The sequence below is a fragment of the Hevea brasiliensis genome, chromosome 5, assembly GCF_030052815.1.
Source record: "Hevea brasiliensis isolate MT/VB/25A 57/8 chromosome 5, ASM3005281v1, whole genome shotgun sequence".
NCBI classification, from domain to species: Eukaryota; Viridiplantae; Streptophyta; class Magnoliopsida; order Malpighiales; family Euphorbiaceae; genus Hevea; species Hevea brasiliensis.
The window spans coordinates 54,474,859-54,497,216 of NC_079497.1; the positions used below are offsets into that span (position 1 = coordinate 54,474,859).

The 22,358-nt window shown below is 34.3% G+C and overlaps 1 non-coding gene across 1 annotated transcript; it reads right to left on the bottom strand.

Annotated features, from left to right (window-relative positions):
* Positions 1-7,326: 7,326 nt before the first annotated feature.
* On the bottom strand, positions 7,327-7,433 carry LOC131180451 (small nucleolar RNA R71). The gene has a single exon (XR_009149223.1). It is a non-coding gene; the product is annotated as a small nucleolar RNA R71 (small nucleolar RNA).
* Positions 7,434-22,358: the final 14,925 nt, after the last annotated feature.

Consider the following 22,358-nt stretch of genomic DNA (forward strand, 5'->3'; position numbering starts at 1 on the left):
AAAAGGTAATTTGAAGCACTCACGCACCCTGTAACATCAATCATAATATATGGGAGCTGATCCCCTATACAGCTCTCTTAAATCCAACCTGGTGCCAGCGAAGAACTCAGCTCGGACTTCCACTTAATAACCAAATCGGGGTCCCAGCGAAGAACTCAAGCCGTGTCTACCCCGAAGGACCGGGTCCCAGCGAAGATCTTAAGCCGTGTCTACCCGTCCTATCCATAGTCCACACCACATCACACGCACGCCAACGCACGCACACTGCTCCAAATTACCACAACAACATCCATGGCACGCTAACAGTTATGAATGCAACATAAATCGTGCCTAGAGTTTAACTACATAAATATTTGCATATAAGTGATGCATGGGCATGCTTGAACATATAATAATATCGAAATTACAATTAAAATTAATATTTTACTCACAAACTTGACGGTAATCACTGTGGCGGCTGGGCAAAGGAAGAAGGCTGTCCCGGCTCACCTGACAATTATATTACAATTATTTAATACAAATGACCCAATACAAATCAAGAAAAGACCCAATACGTCCTAAGTCGTGCCGAAAATCCGGCAGAATCTCCCCTATACCTAGGACCTACCCAACCTGCAAAAGGGCTCAAAACACACTTCTATATCCACAATCCATATATCCACAACTCAATCACATCACACAGCCCCTCCTGGGCCCATCAAATCAATCATTCATCACAATATGTAAAATTTCAATTTAGTCCTTATAATTGATCATTTTTTCAAAAACTGCTCAAATAAGCTCTAAAAATTATAAAACTCTGCCCCGCGGTCCTTAGAAATATTACTAAGCTATTGCAAAAAGAATCGTAATTTTCTAAGCTACCACGAATATTTTATGGATTTTTAATCCTATTTAAGCACTAGAAAATTACGAAAAAACAAGGTTCGGGTTTACCTTTGCCGATTCCGACTTCGGGAACGCGCTCGGGATGCCTGACAATGGTGGGGTAGCCAAAACCTCGATCCAATTCGGAGACTTTTCCGATAGCTGGTCTGTCTGGCCGGAAATTCACAGATCCGGACAACTGTCGAATTTCCGCGAATTGAGGATACCTACACGAAGCCCAATAATAATATATAAAAAATCAGGGGTGTTACAATTCTGGGCTTTGGTGTCCTCATAAGAATTGTAGATATATGTCTTAACTATTCATGGTAAAAATTTCAGGTCAATTAGACCTGTTTTGAGTGAGTTATGGCCAAAACACTTACTACTGCCCAAATGGTCAATTTTCAGGTTTTCAAAGCACTAATCCGGATTTGGTCATTTTTCAAGTCACCTTTTAGGCAGAATTTTGTAAGCTTCCTTCATGAAAGTTGGCACTTTTTGTGCCTAGTTTCACCTTCAATTGGTCTCATACCAATTGGAGCCACACACTTAAGGTTCTAAGCCAAAATATACACTGCCCTGCAACATACTCTTTATTACATACCAAAGGACACATTCAACACTTACCAAGTCACTTCCTTCATGCCATTTCTCTTTTGTACCATAACATAAACACATTTCACAACACATTTTTTGTCATTTTGGCAATTTATAACCACACTCAATATGCACATTATAGTCCAGAATTTTCCAAGTTCAAATTACAAACAATTTAACCACATAACCTAGCTCATTTACATGTCCAAACTCAAACCTTTATACACATATACAAGCTGCCATAACAAGCACCATAATTCAACCTTATAATTCCATAAACCAAACCATGAAATAACATATTTTGGTTCACACTTCAAGTTACTGATTTGTACATCTCTCCAATTAGCTTCCAAGCTTCCAAAATCAAGTGTACAATCACCCACACATTTAGTATACATTATCTAATTTATTTCTACATACATAAACACTTAAATCAACACTTAAATCTACCATTTACATGCAAAGATAAAATGCCTTTATTGAAGTTCCATGGCTGCCAAAAATATACCTCTCCCTTAACTCATCAAACTTCAAAAATCCTTCCACAATTCAACTACCCACAACACCCATTCAAAGTTTAATGAAACAATAATAAAAATACACATACTTACCACTTTTGAAACTCTTCAAAACCTCACCAAAACTTGATCTTCTTGCTGCCTATCTACTGCCCAAGTTGTGTAGAACAATTTTAGTGAAGGAAAAGGTAAGAAAATTGGCTTGGAGATGGGAGAATGGAGCTTGCATGGAGCTTGGAAAGGTTTTGGCTATGGAGGTTTCTCTCACTTTAATTTCGGCTGGTTGTCTCAAAGGTTGAAGATGATGAAATCTTCTGTCCAAAGCTGATTAAAACTCCACTTAGGTGGTGTTAGTGGAGCACTAATAAAAGTTTAATATTTGTTTAATCTTAAATTTTCAAATTCTCACATTAAGCTCCTATCTTTTGCTATTTGAATTAGGTACCACCAATTTAATTTTTCATGACATTTTTCAAGTGTAATATTATGTATTTTTAATGGACATTTAGGTCAAAAGACAACTCGGGGTTTCAAATGACCACAATGCCCCTGTTCGGGTTGCATTCCAGATTTTTCGGTAACACCGAGTTTTGTCATTTTCTCGATTTCCCATTTTTTCTTTGTACTAATTAATTAATTTTTCTTTGATATTTCTAATGATATTTATACTTCAATAGATGTCTATTTAAGTCTTAAAAATATTTTTTAGGGTTCCCCGCAGTCCAGGGCTAGTCAAAAGTCCACGCCGCAACTTTCCGGTGCAGTCACCCATCGCTAGGGTTCTCGGCTCGTTTAACTTGGTTACATTTCATTGCTATTATTTTTTCTTTGTTTTTCTTGTATTTTATTTTCTTGTATTTCATTATTTTATGTCTCTTCATCCATATCTAAGTGTAGTTCTAGGCATCCTAGCTGTCCGGACAACACTGGTCACAGGAACAGTAGAATGCACTACCGAACATAGGTGTGTTACATTTTCCATACCTATTAAGCATTAGAAAGTCAACAAATTGACTTAAATAGTATCATGAATAGTAACCCCGACATGAAAATTTCCAAGAACATAAGTTTAAGCACATTGGGGCGATAATTGAGCATATATGAATTTAATTATTGGATTTATTGTGAGACAAGATACTGAAACACTATCAATTGTGTATTTCAGCTGAAAATGACCTAGAAAATCTAAGGGAATGAGTCAAGGCTTAGAGGCGACTCACGTCAGGTTTGTGTACAATAAATTATGTAATTATTTTCTAAGTAATAATTTGACTTGTTATGCTTTATGGAAACGCTGTATTATTTATAAATTGTGTTGCTATTTTGTGACTGCAAAAATGACTTTAGAAATTTTTTGGGATCTTTCCTAAATTATTTGAGTACTTTGTTTTGAATTGATTTTATGTTCACACTTAGCATGACAGTACCACATTATTCCTCCTCCATTTATGGGGTAGAGATCGTTTATTTTCCTCCCTCTCTAGCTTACCAGTTGAGGTTGTAGACCTGCATTCACGTCCCTAGAATCAAGGCCGATTTTTAGGGACTTTCTTTCTGAATCTACTTCTGCCTTCTTCAGGAAAGTTGTAGCCCTATTTCTTAGCTTTCCAACAGGTACTCATTTGCCCAAATCTGAGGTCTACTGCCCAAGTTATGGCCCAAAATCTAGGACTAGCTCAGACTAACAGTTCAGCCCATAGTGACGACTTCATTGCCATTTTTGACAATTAAAATGGCCTCATCTCACTTCCCGCCCTTCATAAAAGTTGTAGAGGTGGCTCTTGAGGTTCAATTGGGCTTGGGCTTGCTTCATTTGGACATCTAAAACTCCAGATACAAAATAAATACCAAAACTAGTCGTGACACATAATGTCTGAGCTTTTGCAATAGATCCATAGCTCATTTTGTCAACCTTGAAGACTGATTTGGGCTTTGGTCCCTATTTATCTTTTGAAGTGCTCTATCTTAGCTTTTCAATGGATTAAGCAGCACTCAATTTGGAGAACCACAACTTTAGAAACACCTGAAAAATACAACAAAGGTCAAATGCTGAAAATTTGTCCATTTAACACAATTATTCCACAACTATTTAAAAATATGTCTAAATGATAAATATATTTTAACCGACTGAATTAAACATAAAAACACACTAAAAACACTAAATGTGATGGGAGTAAAATTAATAAATTATGCACTTATCAAATTCCCCCATACTTATTCCATGCTTGTCTTCATGTATGACTTAAACTCTCAATCAACTCCACTTAGAAGTTCCTTAACTTCACCCTATCACAACATTTTCTAACAAAAGATTAAAAGTTTGAAATAAGAGGCATGTAAGGTAGTAATCATCATAATAAATTCCATCAACACCATACCTATATATCAATAATTTTCCAACACAAAACAAAAGGCTTGAAATCAATTAAGTTCACACAATTAAAGTTCCATAAAATTTTAAGTCAATACACACTAAAACACATGGCTAATTTATCAAGGCACAACCATTATAGCTCTTTGCAAATCTTAGGGTACATAGAAATGCCTTTTTTTTTATGTATATATATATATATATATATATATATATTTGAAATTGGTACTTCTCTCGTCACAGTTACTTTTTTTTTTATATACCATCACCATAAAAAAGTACCTTGCTCATATCCTATCTAGCTTTTGGCCTGAGAATCGACATGGGGTTCTTGAAGACCCCTAGTTAGTTTGCTTAACTAAAATAGCGGAGCAATTTTCAACTTCAACCTTTTATTTCCCCCAATTTATGCATCTATGATAAGTGTATAATTTATTAATTTTACTCCCATGACATTTATTTTTTTTAATGTGTTTTTATGTTTAGTTCAGTTGGTTAAAATATATTTATCATTTATGCATATTTTTAGATAGTTGTGAAATAATTGTGTTAAATGTAGAAATTTTCAGCATTTGATCTTTGCTGTATTTTTTAGGTGTTTCTCAAGTTGTGGATCTCTAAATTGAGTGCTATTTAATCCATTGAAAAGCTAAGATAGAGCACTTCAAAAGATAAAGAGGGACCAAAGCCCAAATCAGTCTCCAACATTGACAAAATGAGCTATGGATATATTGCAAAAGCCCAGACTTGAAGTGTCACGACCAGTTTTGGTATTTGTTTTATATCTAGAGTTTTAGATGTCCAAATGAAGCAAGCCCAAGCCCAATTGAACCTTAAGAGCCACCTCTTCAACTTTTATGAAGGGCTAAATGTGAGATGAGGCCATTTTAATTGTCAAAAATGGCAATGAAGTCGTCACTATGGGCTGGATTGTCTGTCTGAACCAGTACAAGTTTTTTTGCCATAACTTAGGCTGTAGACCTCGGATTTGGGCAAATGAGTGCTCATTGGAAAGCTAAGAAATAGGGCTACAACTTTCCTGAAGAGGGCAGAGGCAGATTCAGAAAAAAGTCACTGAAAATCAGCCTTGATTTCAGAGACGTGAATATAGGCTAAAAATCTGCCTTTTGAATTTCAAAACTTTTCCTAGTTTGGTTCCTATCTTTAGGATTAGGTTTTTTATTATAAATAAGTCTTTGGGTAGCAGCTAAGAGCATCCCAATTCAAATATTTGTTCTCCATAGAAGGCCTTTATTCTCCATTCTCTTTTTAGATTTCTTCTTTATTTTTCCTTTATTTTTCTGTAAGCCATGAACATGAGTGGCTAAGTTTTTAATTCAGTTCAAGGGATTCAAGTTCTTTTGTGTAATTTATGAGACCAAGTTCTTAATTTAATTTATGTCTTTTTGAATATCTATTGTTTTCTGATTTAATTATTTTTGATCTGTTGAATGATTTGCTAAAAAGGCCTATTAGTTAATTGTTTGATTTGATCAATTGCTAGTTCATCTTTATAATCCGTAATTGTTGTGTAAAATTGAACATGAGTAGGAATTAGATTTTATTGATTATGATCCAAGTTTTCGATAATAACCTAAGGAAACAATAGGGTGGATTAAATGATTTATGCTTCATAAATTGTTGTTAAGCATAACTACTTCCTTTTCTTAAAGCAGTTATTAATTTGATGAGGATTGCTTAATACCAACTCAGTTAGTAATTAAAGTCAATAAGAGTGTTGGGCTCGAGTTGATGAGTATAGGGAAGTCAGGGGTTTACCTCGCTGTTTGGTAAATCTACGTTAAGTATTTAATAAGATATAATTGTATTTATTTTGTCTGTGATCGAATCAATGCATTAGAATGAGAATTACCTTGGACTAAAGTTTGTTTAATTTGAGAGTTTCTCATTTAATTTTAGATCTTAATTTTTGATTTTTGATTTCTTCTTTGGATTGCGAATTACCCCCCTCCCCCCCACCCCAACCTTTATTTCTTTTTCCATTACACAAGTGCACGAGATTTAACAATTCAGTCTATAGGGTTCGACCTGGACTTACCACTTGTTGCAGAAAATATTTCACAACTAGTAATTTCAGTTAATTAAATTTCTAGTGGATTAGACACCCATCAAGAATTTTGGCGCCGTTGCTGGGGACTGAAATTCATTGGATTTCGTGTTTTTATTGTTAGGGTATTTTGTTATTAATTTTGTCTGTGAAGTGTTGCTATTTTCAGGTTTTTGAAAAAAAAATTATGGTGTTACTATTCACCTAGAAGTTTGGTTGAATTTGGAGGGCGGCCTACACCTATTTTGAAAGAAACAACGCTCTAATCAAGACCAACCCCACCTTCTTAAGGCCAAATTCAATTGTTTTCTAGGGTTTTGAGGCATTTTTCTGTTTTTACTTTGATTTCTTTTTGTTCATGACAAGAACTTCTTAATAAGGTGAGTTGATCTTTGATATAGAAGCAGAAAAAATAGCTAAACGGTTGAGAAAATTGGCTAAGCAAACTAGGCAGATTCTGAGTACATATGAAGGAGTCCAATCTCCAAAGGAGCTAAGTTCGGATTCGGATTCAGATTCAAGTTCCGAAAACGAGACCATGGCTACTAGGACTTTGAAAGAGTTGGTTTGCTCCTGATCTAAACCAATAGCCTTTGTGTATCCAATACCTTGCTTTAAATGTTGCTTTTAAGTTGAAATCCGGACTAATCCATTTATTGCCTAAGTTTCATTATCTTGCAAGTGAGGATCCACATAAGCATCTAAAGGAATTTCATGACATGTGTTCCAGTATGAAACCTCAAGGAGTTTCAGAGGATCAGATCAAGCTTCGGGCTTTCCATTTCTCACTGGAGGGCATAGTTAAGGATTGGTTGTATTACCTTCCTTCTGGATCTGTCAACTCATGGAATAGGATGAAGCAGATATTTTTGGAGAAGTATTTTTCTGCTTCCTGTGCTACCAACATAAGAAAAGAAATTTGTGGCATCTGGCAATACAATGGAGAGATTTTGTATGAGTATTGGGAAAGATTTAAGAAGCTGTGTGCAAGTTGTCCCCATCATCAAATAAGTGAGTAACTTTTGATTCAGTATTTCTATGAGGGATTTCTACCAATGGACCGCAATATGATAGATGCTACCAGTGGAGGAGCTTTGGTTAACAAAACACCAGATGAAGCAAGGATGCTGATTGCTAACATGGCAGCAAGCTCTCAGCAGTTTAGAATGAGAATGGATCACACACTTATGAAAGTTAATGAGGTAAGTATATCTAACCTTGAGAAACAGATTTCTGATTTAACTTCTTTGGTGAGGCAATTGGCTGTAGGAAAAATTCAAACTGTTAAGGTATGTGGGATTTGTTCGGGTTTGGGTCATGCTATTGACATGTGTCCTGCATTACAAGAGGATGAATCAATGCAACATGTTAATGCAGTAGGAAATTATGGACAGCCACAGCACAGGTACGATCCCTTTTCCAATACTTATAATCTAGGATGGCGAGATCATCCTAATCTGAGTTATGGGAATCAACTAGTGCAAAACCGATACCATCAGCAAAGACCACAAGTGTATCAACCACCTCCACCTCCACCTTTGCCTCCCTCAAATCAAGGTATGTCATTTGATGAAATTTTTAAGGCTTTGGCTAACAATACACAACAGTTTCAACAGGAGACTAGAAATAGCATTCAAAATATAGAGGGACAGATTGGGTAGTTAGCTTCATCTGTGAGCAAGCTTGAAGCTCAAGGTTCTAGAAAGCTCCCATCACAAACCGTTATGAATTCTAGAGAAAATGCGAGTGCGATACTGTTATGGAGTGGGAAAGAAGTTGATAATCAAACTCCATATGAGTCAATAAAAAAGAAGAAGCAAGGAGCAAAAGAGTCTAAAGTTCCTGAAGTTGAGGTAAATACTGAACCTAAACTGAATAAGGTTAATAATTCTGTTCTTCCTCCATTCCCCTGTAGGTTGGCTAAGATGAAGAAAGAAGAACAAGAGAAAGAAATTTTGGAGACCTTCAGGAAGGTAGAGGTCAATATACCTTTACTTGATGCGATCAAACAAATTCCCAGGTATGCTAAATTCCTTAAGGAATTATGCACTTTAAAGCGCAAGTTGAGAAATAATGAGAAGATCAGTGTGGGGGAAAATGTGTCGGTATTAATTCAGCGAAAATTACCCCCTAAATGTAAGAATCCAGGTTCTTTTTCTATTCCCTGTAGAATAGGTGATTCTAAATTTGAAAATGCAATGGCAGATTTAGGAGCATCTATTAATTTCATGTCATATTCAGTTTTCCAGACTTTGAATTTGGGTCCTTTGAAAGAAACCAGTGCCATTATTTAGTTAGCTGATCGTTCTAATGCTTACCCATTAGGAGTAGTTGAGGATGTTTTAGTGCAGGTTGGAGGATTGATTTTTCCTGTAGATTTTTACATTCTGGATATGGAGGATGATAGTGCTCTCTTATCAAATTCAGCTTTTATTTTATTTGGAAGACCTTTCCTAAAAACTTTCAAGACAAAAATTGATGTCGATGAGGGTACCTTAACTATGGAGTTTGATGGAGAGACTGTTAAATTTAATATCTTTGATGCTATGAAATATCCTGCTAATAATCATTCTGTCTTTTTTATTAATGTTGTTGATGCATTTGTGCAGGATGTGTTTGAGTTAAGCATGGAGGATGAGTGAGAAAGAAAATCACATTTGCATGAATTAGAGGAAATTCACCTTAAGACTTATGAGAATTCTAGGATCTATAAAGAAAAGACAAAGGCATTCCATGATAAAATAAGGAAATAGTTTGTGATTGGGCAAAAAGTTTTATTGTATAATTCTAGATTGAAGCTGATGCTTAGTAAGTTGCGTTCTCGTTGGATTGGACCCTTTGTTGTTTCTAATGTGATTCCTTATGGTGCAGTTGAAATTCGAAGTTTAGGAACTAGCAAATTGTTCAAGGTCAACGATCATGAACTCAAGCCATTTTATGAGGGCTTTCAGGAGCATTTAGTTGATTAAGGAGCTTTGCCATGTCGAGTTAACGACGATAAACAAAAGCTCTTCTTGGGAGGCAACCCATGGGTGGCTTCTTAGCTATAATCAGATTTGTTTTCTTTCCCTTATCTTATTTTATTTTCTAGCATTTTTTTCCTTTTCTTTTGCATTTGGGCTTTACATTGGGGACAATGTAAGTTTTAAGTGTGGGGGAGGAGAAATTTGTTGCTGCAATCTTTTTAATTGTTAAAAAAATATATAATAATAATAATAATAATAATAATAATAATAATAATAATAATAATAAAATAAATAAAATAAATAAAATTTGTTCTCATAAGCTTGATTCATGATCCTATATTAACTCTCGAAGAGAAGTGCTTTGTCCTTGAAATAACTTTTCTATTTTAGATTGAATTTGAGATTTTAGGCAAGGTAATAGTAACTTTAATGATAGATTTTCTCTCTTCTCCATACCATAGAGCAATTTTTTTTTCCTGCATAAATTATTTAGGCTTGATTTAATGGTGAAATGGTTAGTTATGTGTACTTTAAACTAGTGTCATGCATATTTCAGAACTTTGTTTAATCGATCATGGCACTTTATAATATGTAGATGCATAAATTGGGAGAAATAAAAGATTGAACTTGAAAATTGCTCCGCTATTTTAGTTAAGCAAACTAACCAGGGGTCTTCATGAACCCCATGTCGATTCTCAGGCCAAAAGCTACCTAGGATATGAGCAAGGTACTTTTCTGAAGGTGACGGTTGAAAAAAAAAAGTAACTGTGACAAGAGAGAAGTACCAATTTCAAATATATATATATATATATAAAAATACATTTCTATCTCCCCTAAGATTTGCAAAGTGCTATAATTGTTGTGCCTTGATAAATTAGCCTTGTGTTTTGGTGTGTATTGACTTAAAATTTTATGGAACTTTAATTGTGTGAGCTTAATTGATTTCAAGCCTTTTGTTTTATATTGGAAAATTGTTAATATATTGGTATGGTGTTGATGGAATTTGTTGTGAAGGTTATTACCTTACTTGCCTCTTCTTTCAAACTTTTAATCTTTTGTTAGCAAATGTTGTGATAGGGTGAAGTTAAGGAACTTCTAAGTGGATTTGATTGAGAGTTTAAGTCATGCATGAGGACAAGCATGGAATAAGTGTGGGGGAATTTGATAAGTGCATAATTTATTAATTTTACTCCCATCACATTTAGTGTTTTTAGTGTGTTTTTATGTTTAATTCAGTTGGTTAAAATATATTTATCATTTAAGCATATTTTTATATAGTTGTGGAATAATTGTGTTAAATGGAGAAATTTTCAGCATTTGACCTTTGCTGTATTTTTTAAGTATTTCTAAAGTTGTGGGTCTCCAAATTGAGTGCTGTTTAATCCATTGAAAAGCAAAGATAGAGCACTTCAAAAGATAAAGAGGGACCAAAGCCCAAATTAGTCTCCAAGGTTGACAAAATGAGCTATGGATCTATTGCAAAAGCCTAGACTTGATGTGTCACGACCAGTTTCGGTATTTATTTTATATCTGGAGTTTAAGATGTCCAAATGAAGTAAGCCCAAGCCTAATTTAACCTTAAGAGCCACCTCTACAACTTCTATGAAGGGCTGAATTTGAGATGAGGCCATTTTAATTGTCAAAAATGGCAATGAAGTCATCACTATGGGCTGGACTATCTATCTGAACCAATCCTCATTCTTGGGCCATAACTTGGGCTGTAGACCTCGGATTTGGGCAAATGAGTACTCGTTGGAAAGCTAAAAATAAGGCTACAACTTTCCTAAAGAGGGCAGAGCATATTCAGAAAAAAGGTCATTGAAAATCGGCCTTGATTCTAGAGACATGAATGCAGGCTGAAAATCTGCCTTTTGAATTTCAAAACTTTTCCTAGTTTGGTTCCTATCTTTGGGACTAGGTTTTTTTTATTATAAATACGTCTTTGGGCAGCAGCTAAGAGCATCCCAATTCAAATCTTCATTCTCTATAGAAGACCTTCGCTCTCCATTCTCTTTTTAGATTTCTTCTTTATTTTTCCTTTATTTTTCTGTAAGCCATGAACATGAGTGGCTAAGTTTTTAATTTAGTTCAAGGGATTCAAGTTCTTTTGTGTGATTTGTGAGACCATTTTCTTAATTTAATTTATGTCTTTTTGAATATCTATTATTTTCTGATTTAATTATTTTTTATCTGTTGAATTATTTGCTAAAAATTCTTGTTAGTTAATTATTTGATTTGATCAATTGCTAGTTCATCTTCATAATCTGTAATTATTGTGTAAGATTGAACATGAGTAGCAATTAGTTTTTATTGATTATGATCTAAGTTTTCGATAATAACCTAAGGAAATAATAGGGTTGATTAAATGATTTATGCTTCATGAATTATTAGTCAGCTTAACTACTTTTTTTTCTTAATGTAGTTATTAATTTGATGAGGATTGCTTAATACCAACTCAGTTAATAATTAGAGTCAATAAGAGTGCTGGGCTCAAATTGATGAGTATAGGAAATTCAGGGGTTTACCTCGCTATTTGGTAAATCTACGTTAAGTATTCGATAAGATATAATTGTATTTATTTTGTCTGTGATCAAATCAATACATTGGAATAAGAATTACCTTGGACTAAAGTTTGTTTAATTTGAAAGTTTCTTATTTAATTTTAGATCTTAATTTTTATTTTTAATTTCTTCTTTGGATTGCGAATTACCCCCCCCCCCCCAACCTTTATTTCTTTTTCTATTACTCAAGTGCACGATATTTAACAATTCAGTCTCTAGGGTTCGACCTGGACTTACCACTTATTGCAGAAAATTTTCACAGCTGGTAATTTCAGTTAATTAAATTTCTAGTGGATTCGACACCCATCAATCTACATATTCTATAGTGCCCTGATAGTTAAATAAAGTTCTGAAATATGCATGACACTACTTTAAAGCACACATAACTAATCATTTCACCATTAAATCAAGCCTAAATGATTTATGCAGGAAAAAAATTGCTCTATGGTATGGAGAAGAGGGAAAAATCCATCATTAAAGTTACTATTACCTTGCCTAAAATTTCAAAAGTTCAATCTAAAATAGAAAAGTCATTTCAAGGAGAAAGCACTTCTCTTTGAGAGTTAATATAAAATCATGAATCAAGCTTATGAGAATAAATTTTATTTTATTTTTATTTTTATTTATTTATTTATTTTAACAATTAAAAAGATTGCAGCAACAAATTTCTCCTCCCCCACACTTAAAACTTACATTGTCCTCAATGTAAAGCCCAAATACAAAAAAAAAGAAAAAAATGCTAGAAAATAAAATAAGATAAGGGAAAGAAAACAAATCTGATTGTGGCTAACAAGCTACCCATGGGTTGCCTCCAAATAAGCGCTTTTGTTTATCATTACTAGCTCGACATGGCAAAGCTCCTTAATCCACTGAATGCTCCTAAAACCCCTCATAAAATGGCTTGAGTTCATGACCGTTGACCTTGAACACTTTGTTAGTTCCTAAACTTTGAATTTCAACTACACCATAAGGAACCACATTAGTAACAAAAAAGGGTCCAATCCAACGAAAACGCAACTTACCAGGCATTAGTTTCAATATGGAATTATACAATAAAACTTTTTGCCTAATCACAAACTGCTTCCTTAGTTTATCATGGAATGCCTTTGTCTTTTTTTTATAGATCCTATAATTCTCATAAGTCTTAAGGCAAATTTCCTCTAATTCATGCAAATGTGATTTTCTTTCTAACTCATCCTCCATGCTTAACTCAAAAACATCTTGCACAAATGTATCAACAACATCAATAGAAAAGACAGAATGGTAATCAGCATGATACTTCATGGCATCAAAGATATTAAATTTGACAGTCTCTCCATCAAACTCCATAGTTAAGGTACCATCATCCACATCAATTTTTGTCTTGGCAGTTTTTAGGAAAGGTCTTCCAAACAAAATCAAAGCTGACTTTGATGTGGGAACACTATCCTTCGTATCCAAAATGTAAAAATCTGCAGAAAAAAATCAATTCTCCAACTTGCACCAATACATCCTCAACTACTCCCAATGGGTAAGCATTAGAACGATCAGCTAACAGAATAATGATACTGGTTTCTTTCAAAGGACCCAAATTTAAAGTTTGAAAAACTAAATTTGACATAACATTAATAGATGCTCCTAAATCTGCCATTGCACGTTCAAATTTAGAATCACCTATTCTACAGGGAATAGAAATCGAACTTGGATCCTTACACTTAGGGACTAATTTTTACTGAATTAATGCTGACACATTTTCCCCCACAGTGATATTCTCATTATTCCTCAACTTGCGTTTTGTAATGCATAGTTCTTTAAGGAATTTAGCATACTTGGGAACTTGTTTGATTGCATCAAGTAAAGGTATATTCACCTCCACCTTTCTGAAAGTCTTCAAAATTTCTTTCTCTTGTTCTTATTTCTTCGTCTTGGCCAACTATATGTTTGAGGAAGAACAATATTCAATTTAGGTTCAGTATGTACCTCAACTTCAGGAACTTCATACTCTTTTGCTTTTTGCTTCTTCTTTTTCATTGACTCATGTGTAGTCTGATTATCAACTTCTTTCCCACTCTACAATAGTATAGCACTCGCATTTTTTTCAAGGGTTCATGATTGTTTATGATGGAAGCTTTCCAGAACCTTGAGCTTCCAGCTTACTCACAGATGAAGCTAATTGACCAATCTACCTCTCTATGTTTTGAATGCTATTTCTGGTCTCCTGTTGAGACTGTTGTATATTGTTAGCCAAAGCCTTAACAATTTCATCAAGTGACATACCTTGATTTGAGGGAGGCGGAGATGGTTGATTCACTTGTCTCTGCTGCTGGCATCGGTTTTGCACCAGTTGATTCCCATAACTCATATTAGGATGATCTTGCCATCCTGGATTATAAGTATTGGAAAAAGGATCATACCTATGTTGTGGCTGTCCATAATTTCCTACTGCATTAACATATTGCATTGATTCATCCTCTTGTAATGTAGGACACATGTCAGTAGCATGACCCGAACCCGAACAAATGCCACATACCTTAATAGTTTGCATTTTCCCTATAGCCAGTTGCCTCACCAAAGAAGTTAAATCAGAAATTTATTTCTCAAGGTTAGATGTACTTACCTCATTAACCTTTATGGGTGTGTGATCCATTCTCATTCCAAACTGCTGAGAGTTTGCTGACATGTTAGCAATCAGCCTTCTTGCTTCATCTGGTGTCTTGTCAACCAAAGCTCCTCCACTAGCAGCATCTATCATATTGCGGTCCATTAGTAGAAATCCCTCATAGAAATACGGAATCAACTACTGCTCACTTATTTGATGATGGGGACAGCTTGCACACAGTTTCATAAATCATTCCTAATACTCATACAAGCTCTCTCCATTGTACTTGAGGATGCCACAAATTTCTTTTCTTATGTTGGCAGCACGGGAAGAAAGAAAATACTTCTCTAGAAATATCTGCTTCATCCTATTCCATGAGTTGATAGATCTAGAAGGAAGGTAATACAACCAATCCTTAGCTGTGCCTTCTAGTGAGAAGGGAAAAGCTCGAAGCTTGATTTGATCCTCTGAAACTCCTTGAGGTTTCATGCTGGAACACACAACATGAAATTCTTTTAAATGCTTATGTGGATCCTCACCTGCAAGACCATGAAACTTAGGCAACAAATGGATTAGTCTAGATTTTAACTCGAAAGCAACATTTAAAGCAGGGTATTGAATACACAAAGGCTATTGGTTTAGATCAGGAGCAGCCAACTCTTTCAAAGTCCTAGCAGCCATGGTCTCGTTTTCAAAACTTGACTCTGAATCCGAATTCGAATCCGAACTTAGCTCCTTTTGAGATTGGACTCTTTCAGATGTACTCGAAATCTGCCTAGCTTGCTTAGCCAATTTTCTCAACCGTTTAGCTGTTTTTTCTACTTCTGGATCAAATATCAACTCACCAGATTGAGAAGTTCTTGTCATAAACAAAGATAAATCAAAGTAAAAATAGAAAAATGCCTCAAAACCCTAGAAAACAATCGAATTTGGCCTCAAGAGTTCTTTGGTCTTGATCAGATCGTCGTTTCCTTCAAAATAAGTATAGACCACCCTCCAAATTCAACCAAACTTCTTGATGAATAGTAACACTGTAATTTTTTTTTTTCAGAAAACTGAAAATAACAACACTTCACAAACAAAATTAATAACAAAATATCCTAACACTAAAAACATGAAATCCAATGTATTTCAGTCCTCGGCAACGGCGCCAAAAATTCTTGATGGTTGTCAAATCCACCAGAAATTTAACTAACTGAAATTACCAATTATGAAATATTTTCTGCAATAAGTGGTAAGTCTAGGTCGAACCCTAGAGATTGAATTATTAAATCTCGTGCACTTGTGTAATGGAAAAAGAAACAAAGGTTGGAGGGGCGGGGGTAATTCGCAATCTAAAGAAGAAATCAAAAATAAAAAATTGAAATCTAAAATTAAATAAGAAACTCTCCAATTAAACAAACTTTAGTCCAATGTAATTCTCATTCCAATGCATTGATTCGATCATAGACAAAAGAAATACAATTATATCTTATTGAATACTTAACGTAGATTTACCAAACAGTGAGATAAACCCTGACTTCCCTATACTCATTAATTCGAGCCTAGCACTCTTGTTGACTCTAATTATCAACTGAATTGGTATTAAGCAATCCTCATTAAATTAATAACTACTTTAAGAAAAGGAAGTAGTTAAGTTGAACAACAATTTATGAAGCATAAATCATTTAGTCCACCCTATTGTTTCCTTAGGTTTTTATCAAAAACTTGGATCATAATCAATAAAACCTAATTGCTACTCATGTTCAATCTTACACAACAATTACGGATTATGAAGATGAACTAGCAATTGATCAAATCAAACAATTAACTAATAGGCCTTTTTAGCAAATCATTCAACAGATAAAAAACAATTAAATCAAAAAACAATAGATATTCAAAAAGACATAAATTAAATGAAGAACCTGGTATCACAAATCACACCTAAGAACTTGAATCCCTTGAGCTGAATTAAGAACTTAGCCACTCATGTTCATGGCTTACAGAAAAATAAAGAAAACTAAAGAAAAAATCTAAAAAGAATGAAGAATGAATGTCTTCTATGGAGAACAAAGGTCTGAATTGGGATGCTCTTAGCTGCTACCCAAAGACGTATTTATAATAAAAAACCTAAACCCAAAGATAGGAACCAAACTAGGAAAAGTTTTGAAATTCAAAAGCCAGATTTTTAACCTGTATTCATGTCCCTGGAATCAAGGGTTATTTTCAATGACTTTCTTTCTGAATTTGTCTCTGCACTCTCCAAGAAAGTTGGAGCCCTATTTCTTAGCTTTCCAACGGGTACTCATTTGCCCAAATATGAGGTCTACAGCCCAAGTTATGACCTAAAAACTAGGACTGGTTCAGATAGAAGGTCCAGCCCATAGTGACGACTACATTACCATTTTTGACAATTAAAATGGCCTCATCTCGCATCCAGCCCTTCATAGAAGTTGTAGAGGTCTCTCTTAAGGTTCAATTGGGCTTAAGCTTGCTTCATTTGGACATCTAAAACTCTAGATACAAAATAAATACCGAAAATGGTTGTGACACATCATGTCTAGGATTTTGTAATAGATCCATAGCTCATTTTGTCAACCTTGGAGATTGATTTGGGCTTTGGGCCCTCTTTATCTTTTGAAGTGCTCTATCTTAGCTTTTCAATGGATTAAACGGCACTCAATTTGGAGACCCATAACTTTAGAAACATCTGAAAAATACAGCAAAGGTCAAATGCTGAAAATTTCTCTATTTAACACAATTATTCCACAACTATCTAAAAATATGTCTAAATGATAAATATATTTCAACCAATTGAATTAAACATAAAAACACACTAAAAATACTAAATGTGATGGGACTAAAATTAATAAATTATGCACTTATCAAAACCCTAGGTTTTCCCCAAACCTTAACTCCACAATTTCAATTTGCTTAAACAACAAACATTCAAGTGTTCTAATCATCAAAACCATGTTCAATGAGATCAATACACAATTATAATTCACTTGAATCATGGAAACCCTATAGTACTTAGGGCTGCTGAAATTTAGTGTGGCTATAACATGCATAATTTGCTTTCTTTTTCCATAATTTTTAGTTGAATTTGATGTCTTAGAATGAAACAATAAGAGGGGGAGAGAGATATGGCACTAACCTCTTGAGTGCAGAATTTTTCCAAGGTATAACTTCACTTTTTCCTCTTCAAATTGTTGCCCAAATATTGTGCTAATGGTAAGGATCAATTTTTGTGAAGGGATAATAGGGTTTTATGGTGGGATGAAGGGGGGAAATCAAGAATGGAGGTTAAGAGAGTAAAGAGAGAGAAAATAAGTAGAATTTGTGTTTCATTTTTGACTAATTTTCCCCTTTTTAAATGAATTTAATGGTGTTGTTAAATGGTGATTGGTAGAGAGCACACTAATGACATCATGTGATGTCATAATTCTAAATTTTCTTTCATTTTCTTTTTTTTTTTCTTTTCTACTCATTTTCAATTAAACTTTAGCAATATTTATTCATATTTTATGTCATAATGATTATTTATTTAATTGGACAAGTTGGCCAAAAATCATCTCTGAAGACGAAATGATCAAAATGCCATCCGTTTGGCTTATTGAGCCAAAATTGTCTGTGCCGATTTAAAAATTTATCTAAGCATTTTCTTGGCATTCTAATGCCATTGAAATCTCAATGAATCTTCTCTAGAGTCCCAAAAATTTTTTCATGAATTTTCTCCCGGGTTTAGGGCTCTTAGCTGCGAGACCGCAACTTCCTACTGGGTTACCTATCGCTAGGGCACCGGCTCATTTAACTTGATTGTATTTTATTTCTAAAATTTTTCCTAAATTTTTCTTACCATTATTTGAGTTATTTATGACTCCTCACTCTATTCTAAATATTTTTTCTAGATGTTCTAGCTATCCAGACCGACACCGATCACCGGAACAGTAGAATGTACGGAATTGCTACAGTGAGGGTGTTACAATAGTACTCTGATTTCAGTTGTCCAGATCTGCATATAGTCGAGAGTTCACCTCATCAGTTATAATATTTTGATAGGGCTCGTGTATAGATTAGTATTTTGGTTCATATAATTATAGTTGATGATTTAATAAATTGTATTGATATTCTTGAGACTGTAAAATAAGCTTATGAACTTTTATGTATAATTTCCATATGAATGAATGAATGAAAAATATTATTTTCTTGAAATTGAATGAACATATATAATATGACATGTTATATGACAAGATGAATAGAATAGATATGATATGAAATTATTTTCGACAAGTAATTATTAGAACCCACCAGATGCCAGTAAAACAAAAGAGACTCTGTCCGGGTTTCCACAGAGATAAATTGTGATAGAAAAAAAATATTACCACATTTTTTCTACAAAGTTTAAAAAAAAATTAACAATGGACACAACATGATAAGATAGGATGCTCTGGCACTGAATGTGGCACACCTTGCTCGGCTACGCTGTAGACGGGTGAGAGGTGTTACACAAAGGATGTCAGCTTATCTCCATGTTAGATTTTCAAGGTTCAAAATCTTGATTTTCAATACTAATTTTCACCTTTCAGTTCTTCAACTACTATCTTATATCATGACTAGGTGCGTACCAACACATAACATGCATTAAGAACACAAAATATTAAATCAAAGAATAAAACTCAAATCCATTAAATAAACTTAGTATGTATCCATGACAGAAATTAAAATTGTTACTCTCCTAATTCCAGAATTAAACAAGCTACTCACTCATGGTGAGTTTAACAAACATATTATAATTAAAATAAAAGAACATATAGCAATTTAGAGAAATAAAACAATAAAACTCAAAAAAAGATTCTATAGCTTTGGACTTTTGGAACTTTGACTAAGAGCTCTTCTCCTTGGTGTTGATGTTGCTTCTCTTCAAACGGCTTGGAAAACTAGGGTTTGCACGGCCAAAACTAATTCTAAATTGAAAGACTTCTTTCGAAGGTGTGTATCCTCTCTTTGTTTCAATCTTCTAATATCTACATCAGGTGTTTCAGAGTCCCAAGAGCTTTAAAAGTCTTTTTGAAATGTGAAAAGTGAGAGTCACATTAGAAATTCATCTACTACATAGTACACAGCCCTAGGGCATGTAAGTTTCTGGATGGAATTTAGCTTCATTCAGGTAGGAGATAGTAGGTTACACAGGGGCTTTAGGTCTACATAGGGTGAAGTACATGGCCCATGTACTATTTTCCTTTCTTTGGCTATTTAGGTTTGGATGTTCTGAAAGTTACACGGGGGCATTGTGAGGTACACGGGGTTGGTTACATGACTCGTGTAATGTGGCTTCTTATGTTTTCGTCAAACTTCTCTTGCTAAAGGGTTACACGGGTCTAAGTTCATTCTTACGCGACCCATGTACTTTGATGCAGTAGCTTTCCTTACTTTTCCGTCTCCCCAAACTTGTCTATTTGACTCCTATGCCTTGTACTCCCTTTAGAACACCTGAAAAGATATAAAAAACATGAAATTTAATGGATACTAACCAAATTGATAAAAACTATTGAACCTAACTAAAATGCATATAATTAGCTACCTACATGCTATGAAATGGAGTGCAATTGTACCTTAAAATATCCATATGATACAAGTGTATCAAATACCCCCCAAATTCGAACTTTTGCTTCTCCCCAAGCAAAATAAAACTTAAAAACTCCTTAGGATACTTGGATTTTCTTAGAAACATAATCAAAGGCTTAACTTGCATATAATTGAGCTATCTAAATCCTTCACGCCAATTTCCCTACTTTCAAGGCATAGAGATATCAATAATTACTTGTTAGAATCTCATCACCATCATGGAACTTTAATTAATTATTCCACTTGCAAAGCCATTAATAAGTCACAAATAACCTATTTTATCAAGATAGATTTAAGAGATACTTACTATTCTAAAGTTTGCCTCTATTATGGATGATTATGATGAAGTGATCTATCTCCAACCCCATAGGCATATTTCAATTCTCTATCTCCACTAACGCAGCATACACCTTTCAAAAGACCAAAAGGTCTTTAAAAGGATTGTAATGGGGCTAAAGGTAGTAATTTGGCTGCCAATAAAGGGTTTTTAGGGAATGTAAGTGTGAGCATTGCTATTATGCATAGTTTCCAAATATACTAAGTTTATTTTATTGTTTATGTATGGAAAGGAGGGGCTTTTGATTTTTAGTGCCAAGCATGCTTGCTTGCTATTCATGTTGGGACTTCTTTGCTTTCTTTTTATTTGGTATTTGTGCCCCTTTTGTCCTCTCCCCCAAACTCATTGTTTTTTATGGGTTGGAAAGGTACTTTTTTCAATGTTTATAATTACACACTTACACTTTCTTCTGAGTTTTATACCCTGTCTTCATATTTTCTTTCTTTTGTATCTAGTATACCTTTTACTTATGCTTTTAGCTTCCTCAAAAGGTAGGGTAGGATACGTGTTGAGGCTAGGGGCTAAGGGCTAGGATAGAGTTATGGGTTATAAAAAAAAAATCATTCTAGGGGATAAATATAGGCTTAAGTTGGCTGTAAGGGATGAAAATTTGCTTTTGGATGGCTAAGGTTATGATGAATTTATAAACAAAGAATGTAACACCCCTCACCCAACTACAGTGTAGCCAAGCAAGGTGTGCTACATTCAGTGCCGAAGCAACCTATCCTGTCTTAACGTTTACAATATTAATTTAATGTCCATTTAATTTTATTATCTCACTTGTAGAAAATTTTTTTTATCCCATTTCATTTGTTTTTATGGAGACCTAGACAGAGTCTCCTCTATTCTATTAGTGCATGGTGGGTTTCATGTTACCTGTTAAAACAATTTATATCCATTTCATCATGTCACTTCTCATGCTCATATCAATTTCAAGAAAATAAATTACATTTCATTCATATAAAGTTTACATATACAATAATTTATAATTTATATATAATCCAAAATTATTTACATCATTTACTTGATCCAAAATGCAAAATTTAAATACACATAAGCCCTACCCAAAATTAACTGGTGAGGTGACACCGACCCTGTAGTAGATTTGATCCTCTCCTACTACTGTTGCGCCTGTTGGTGTTCTCCTGTACCTACGCGATGGAAAAACCAACGCACTAAGCATTTCTACTTAGTGGTGCAATAATTTGTAATAAAATAACTAAGAATTTAAATAATTGTCTCATATATAATCTTATAAAGATGTGTAGGATTTCATGAAGTTAAAATCTTTTACATATTTCTAAAACTTTGGGAGCAATTACTTAATCAGGGTCTTTTTGGTTCATTTGTTCCATTCTCAGTCCTATTATGTTTATCTGTGCCCAAGTAACCTATGACAAACTATAAAGATTGGATACACGAGAGTATACTAGTTAGATAACCGTATGTCTAACATGCATACAACGGTCATGTTAGGCACAAGGCCAGTGAGTAGGTATAAGCTAGTAATAATGAAAATTGGCACTATGGCCATCGGGCAAGCATAAAGCCAGTAGAATAATCATCTTAGACATATGTTGTCTATCAATGATTATTCCTATGGGTAGTACTGTAATATGTAGTTCCTAATTGGTATACCAATCGATCCAAGCTATATAAATGAGTCTAGGTGTACTTTGGGCATAATAGTGTTATTTCATACTTATAGTTTCATTAATTCATGTTATTTTTATGCTTAACAACTTATTCCATGTAACGCCCTCACTTTACGTAGTCCGTACATTCGACTACTGTAGTGACCTAATATTGGTCCGGACAAGTCAGGATCTCTGAAACTACACTTCAGTGATAATAAAAAGGAATAAAATGATGAAATAAATAAAAA